Below are 6,134 nucleotides of genomic sequence, written 5' to 3'. Positions count from 1 at the left end.
TGACTTTGTGAGCAGCCTCTGGAAGGGATAGCTTTGTCGTAATTGTTCTCCTCCTTCGATCCGGTCAGAGGGAAATGATCTGGATGAGCGCTCTTGCTTTGCCACCCAGAGACCAGCCAATGCTCTCCGCAGGGTCAGCAAGCAAAAAGCACACCATAGCCCAAAGCTGGTTGGCTAAAATGATCCTCAGAAAGGGCTGTAGGAAATATATTTGTATGGCATTTCTGTCACTTCACTGCTGGCTGTGATCTTATCACATATCCCAGGCTAAGGCAGGGAGAGGCCAGGTGAATTCCTGAAGGACAATTCAACAGGGGAAAGGGAGTATCCTATAGATCCTGGGGCTGCCCCTTCCTTTAGGTGCAGGTGTCTCTGGAGTCACCATAGTGTCAGACACTCTTAAAGAGGTCATCTAGGCCTGGAGGAACCCCCTAATGCAAAGCCGAAAGCTGTGGGAGATGTTCACCATGTGAAGAGCTCTTAGTTTGGTGCCTTACTGGAGGAATCATCCCTGGAGCTGTGACCAAGCTTTTACACTTTATCAGGGACCTGCCTGTAGCGCTATTGCAACAAGTCTTCTGGTGGTGCATGAGGATCTAGCTCTGGGACAGCTTTGCACCATGGAGTCATAGCAACATCATCTGGGAGCTGCAAAATGCACTAAAGCTGAAAGTCCATGTTTCCACAGCCCATGACACCTCCAGTACAGTCCTTGTTTCTCCCTCCCAAAAGCAAAGTTACCAACCAATTTCTGTGGCAAATTCTAATGCAGGCAGTTAGGTGCCCCAGTTTCCCCATAGATTAGCAGGATCTGATGGAAGAAGATTCAGTAACATGTCTTTTCTGAGTTGACTAGAGAAGGGTTTAATTCAAAGAGTTGTGGTGGTGGAAGGCAGGCAGTACACCTGGCGGGCCCAAATGCCTACTGGGGACTCTGCTCCATGGGATACTCTGGGGAAGGCAGTGGTCAGACATGCTTGAGACTGAAATCTAGCTCCACTAATGATCCTTTCCAAGATCTTAGTCAACTTACTTATTATTCTTGTATCTCAGCTACCCTTTCTAAAGCTACAAGTACCTCATTTCAGGGACTGTCATGAAGATTTACTAATTATACAGATTTTACCACAATTAACTCAATAATTACTGTTAAATTTCTGTGTACCAAGGAACACAAAACTGTGGGCAGAGAAAGCCTGATTTCCAGGGATGTTCTTGCTAGCTCCAGCTGAATCAGAACAGACTGTGTCTAGAGTCAAATCATCTGAGGCATATTCACTGCTGGTGAAGTCTGTGTTACACTGATGTAGCTGACAGAAGGATAGAGCCCTCAGCTATACTATATATATTTCTATGTAGACAGAGGCAATCCACCAAAGCAAGGCACTATAGCACATAACTCACATGTGCCTGTGCGCGTGTGTGCACCTGGGTATGTGAGAGACAGAGAAAAAGATGAGATATATCGGGAAACATATGAGAGATGAGACGGGAGAGATAATTTCCAGAAAGTACAGCCACCATCAGAAACTCTGTCTTTCCAGCTGGAGGGGTTTGTGCTGCTGGCGCTTTTCTCTTAACTTGACAGCTCAACTCTTAGGCCAGCTGATAGTCGCTGCCTATAAATTTAATTAGAATGGGGGTAGGGGAGGAACAAGCCTGTTCGGCACTCGGCACAGAGCTGAAAATAACCAGCTTTAATACCTTTGACATTGAAACACCTGCTAAGGGCACAAACCGCTGTACAGCTGACTGACCCTTCTCTGACGACAGGATGTGTCACTTCACTTGTCCTCGATACGTGCTGCCTGGCTGGGGAATCACATGCAGGGCTCTGCAGGTCTGCTTTTCCTATGGCACCACAAGGCAGTACTTCACTCCAGAGCCATCAGAGAGGGGAGTTCAGCGTCTCCGACCATGTGAAAAGGGGAGAGACTCAGCCACTGTAGTGGCTGGTGTGCCTTAGATATTTCATTTTTCTCTCTCTGATGTAGAGGGTTATTTTCCGTGCTTGCAGCTAAGCACTGTGCTGCAGCCAGCCGTGAATATTTCTGTTGGCCCAGCTGGCCTCTTGCTTTAATGCTATTCTCAGGGCTTTCTCTAGGTAAAGCGGTGAAGTAAACATTGAAACTTTACTCTTATATATACGTTTAATTGTGTACTGATTTTATGCTAGGGAAAAGACTGTTCATTTCAGGTAGAAAACTCCCAGCTGAGACAAGAGTTTAGAGAATCCCTCACTTCTGGTACTTCTTGAGATGCACCAGTGCTCACCTAGGTGCTGACTCCATGGTAGAGATGGAGCTTTTGATACCATGTCTTATAACCTCTGGGTGGTGCAGAAGCTATTTAGCGATTCTGGGGTGTTTGGCCTCTTTCCTAGGCGTGCTGCAGGGAATCACTTGTGATGGCTTTTGGTCGTGGGGTTTGGCTATCTCTTGTACTGCCCAGTGGTAGTCTGTCAAGAATGCAGACAACACCTGGATATGTTCAACCTTGATATTGCCAGCAAAGGGCACTGTTGCTACCACAACCATTTTTCAGAAGTGTGATTTTTCATTTTTTTCTATTGTTGTTGAATTTAAAGCAAATATAATTCAAAGTAAGTTAATCAAAATCAATTCAAGATCATGGTTAATCCCCCCCAAATTTGGGGGTATTTTTACAACTTTCAGGGAAGGACTATGTGGAGCTGTCTTAACCTCAGGAAGAGACTATCAATGCCTTTAATGCATCTTCCTCACCCCCTTTCTTTTTAGGGTCTCTCTGCCATGCACCATGCTACCTGGCTATCATACCCCTCTGGTCACAGCCTGAACCAGCACACCCAGCCTCCGAGTAGGGCATGATGCCAGGCAAAAAGGGTCTAGGCAGCCTTTGCATCAACCATGCAAAACCTCTGAGGGCAAGACAAAATGCTGTTCAAATGTGCAACTGAATTTTGCAATATTCGACCTCTTCAGACTTAGCAAATGCCTTCAAGTCAGAGATCAGGCTACCAGGTACCACAAGTATAATTGTGACTATGCAACAGTCCGTAATGCAACAGCTCTAATGTGAAGTTATTACTGGAGGCACAGTGTTGATACCTGTGTTAAGCCTCTGAGCATTGCCCAGTGTGAACTATGTGTTTCCACAAGACTGAGCAGACCCAGACAGAGCTGATTGCTCTTGCAGTTAATAAAAAGCGCTGCACTTTCTCTCTTGACAATCCCGACACCTGAGTGCTTCCTACGTATGACAGTTAGCACATTCTGGTTGCTCAGTGGCCTGTGAGAAATGAGCCTCTTCTCAATTTAGTTCCTATCATCAGACAAGCGGTACACACAATAAAAAACACACCTTGACAGTCAGCCCCCAAAGTAGCCCCGGGGACCGAGGGTCCAGACTTCCCTTTCTCTCATATATGATCCCCATTAAATTGGTGCAATTTATTGGACTGGATCCTGCTCCCTACTACCTCCAGGTAAATCAGGGTAACTCCACTGAGGTCACTCTGGTTCAGTGTCAGAGCACAGAATGACCTAGAGGAGGGGAACCTCTCCTGACCCCACCAAGTTTCTTCTCTAGATGGAGCTTGTCAGGCTTCCCTCTAGTCAAGGCAGGGTAAAAGTATTGCCTCTGTCATTACCTGAACATTTGGCTGAGGAATTGCCCTTCCTGCAGCAAAGAACATCAGGGTGGGTATGAGCTCCTTCTCCCCCAGGATGGTGAGAAAGGTGCATGGCAGAGGTGGGCTGGGGCAGGAGGAAGTGGGTGGATATTGCACGGACTTCACTCCAGCCTGGCCCAGCCCATCAGGTTGTGTCAAACGGAGCTAATATAAATGTCAGTGCACTGCTTTCAGTGGTGAAATCTCTGTTTGTTGTAATACGGTTCATTTTCAGTCTTCCAGCTCTATGGATGCTATCAGCTGACAAGTCTGGCTAGTATCCTCTGCCAAAAATACACACGCTCTCAACATTTCTCAAGTTTTTTTTTTCTTTTTTTTTTTCCCCCTCCTGTGACATACTCATGTCAAATTTCTTCCCAGTGCTGTGAGACACAAGACTGTCCACACCTCCCAGATAATGAGTTTAACATTTCAAGGACAGAAGCTCTCAATCTGAGTGAGACACGGGTAGGATTTGCAGGCCTGATTTGGGGCAGGTGCCAAAGGTGGCAGTGCTCTCCTAAGCTTCTTTGGCACGCTCTGTTTTAAAGTAATCAAAACCAGCAGAAACAGATGATGTATAGCTTGAAGTACCATCGTTATTATTGCTATAGTTAAACAGTAAGTTGTTATTAACTGTAGCTTGAATTCTTTCCTCACCATCCTTTGCTTTTAGGTTAAATTCAATGCCCTTTTTGCAGGTCAGGATGGAGCTGGGATCTCATCTGCTGCTGGGATCCTCCACAAGGTTATCCTATCCTGGCCCTCCTTTGGTACAGTTATCTGGTCCATTTCTGCTTCACTTTCTCACCCACATCAGAGCCATTTGTCTCCTCTTTCCTGGCAATGTCCTCTCTCTTCCCCTCCTCCAACCCTGGTCCCAGTCTCTCATGACTTCTTCCAACCACATTTTCGACTTCTTCCTCAACTTTCCCCTTTTTGTCTTTGTCTGTAGCAGTGTACAGGCTCTTGCTGATTTCTCTGATGAGAAAATTGAATCAGGTTGTTTTTCTCTTTTTCCTCCTTTTGTCATTACAGTCACAAACATTTTTCTTCCTTTTTTTTTTTTTTTAACCCTTATAACCCAGAAGTCTAATTTCATCTCTTCATCTTTATTTTCCCTTCTCATTTCCTTCCTCATACTCCCAAAACCTTTCACCATTCTCTCTTCAGCAGGTCTCACAGCTCAATGCTTTATTCCTTCAATCTGTAAGCATTTCTCCTTGTCTGTGTTTGCCTCTCTGGAGACCTTGCTCCCTTACCTCTCTAGGCTTGCTCAATATCCTTTCTCCACCTCCTCTGTCCTGTGCACCCAACCTTACATCCCACAGAAATAGCTCTCAAAAAATCTTTCCGTGTTTCTTCTTGGACAAAACCTGGTGGCAGAATGCCACCCTCAGCCTCTTGAACCATCAGCCACTTTTGACATCATTGCTTACTTTTTGAATTCTGTTTTTCTGGGCATCTGTGACTCAGTTCTGTGTCGATGCTGCCCTTGTTGACTGAAGGCCCCTCATCATCATCCCCACCTTCCAGTTCTGTGTTGGCTTTGCAGATATTAATCCTTAGTCTCTTTCTTTTCTGCTCCCATAGTCTTCTCTAGGCAACCTTGTCTGCATATACAAACTCAATCACCATTGCTATGACAATGACTCACAAGTCTACTCCAAATTTATTTTCTTTTGTCCAAAAGTAAAATTTCAGGCAGTGCCTTTGACATTTACTCATGCATGGTGAGCCATCATCTTAAGCTGACCATGAATTTCTAATTTTCACTCCACAAAATCCTGCTTGCCTCATCTTAGTTCTGTCATGACCTGCAGCCCACACTTACTGTTACTAAAACTTCTAATGTGAATGATTTCTTCAACTTGTTCTAATTCCTCTAATTTATTGCATGCAGAATGTGTCTATGTCTTTCTGAGTTTTACTTATAACAAACAGAAAAGATGTTGAATTTTCTGACCCTCTACTAAACTAAAACTCTTACAGAGGATTGGAACTGCTTGCCTATTATCTGTGGAAACATCCCCTTTTCTGGACAAATTGGATCACATGCCTGTGTTTTAAAATTGTTCTGTAAATGTAATTTCCCTAACTTATTAGTGTGACCAAGTCAGAGCTGTCTTGGCTTCATTCCCCTGGCAGCTCTTTTCTCATGGCAGTTCCTCAGTTTCACTAAACACAAGCTACTCTTCACTTCAGAGGCACTCTTCTGACTCTCACACACCCTACAACTGCAGCTTGGTCTGCTGAAACATTGCTGTCTCTACTCAGGAACGGGTCTTAGGAGCAGTCGAGGAGCCAGAGCCCCTTTACCTTCTCAGGATGGCTGGCTAGAACATACACACCGTCTCCTTTTGAGGGCAAGAGGTGTGTTTGCAAAGCTCCTCTTCCCTGGCTGCAGCTGTATTTTGCTTGTTTTGGTTTTGCTTGTGCATTCCCAGGGATGACAACAAGATTTCCTATTTCATCAGGACCA

The sequence above is a fragment of the Anser anser genome (genome assembly GCF_964211835.1).
Source record: "Anser anser genome assembly, chromosome: 10".
In the NCBI taxonomy this organism is placed as follows: Eukaryota; Metazoa; Chordata; class Aves; order Anseriformes; family Anatidae; genus Anser; species Anser anser.
This window is presented reverse-complemented; position numbering follows the sequence as displayed.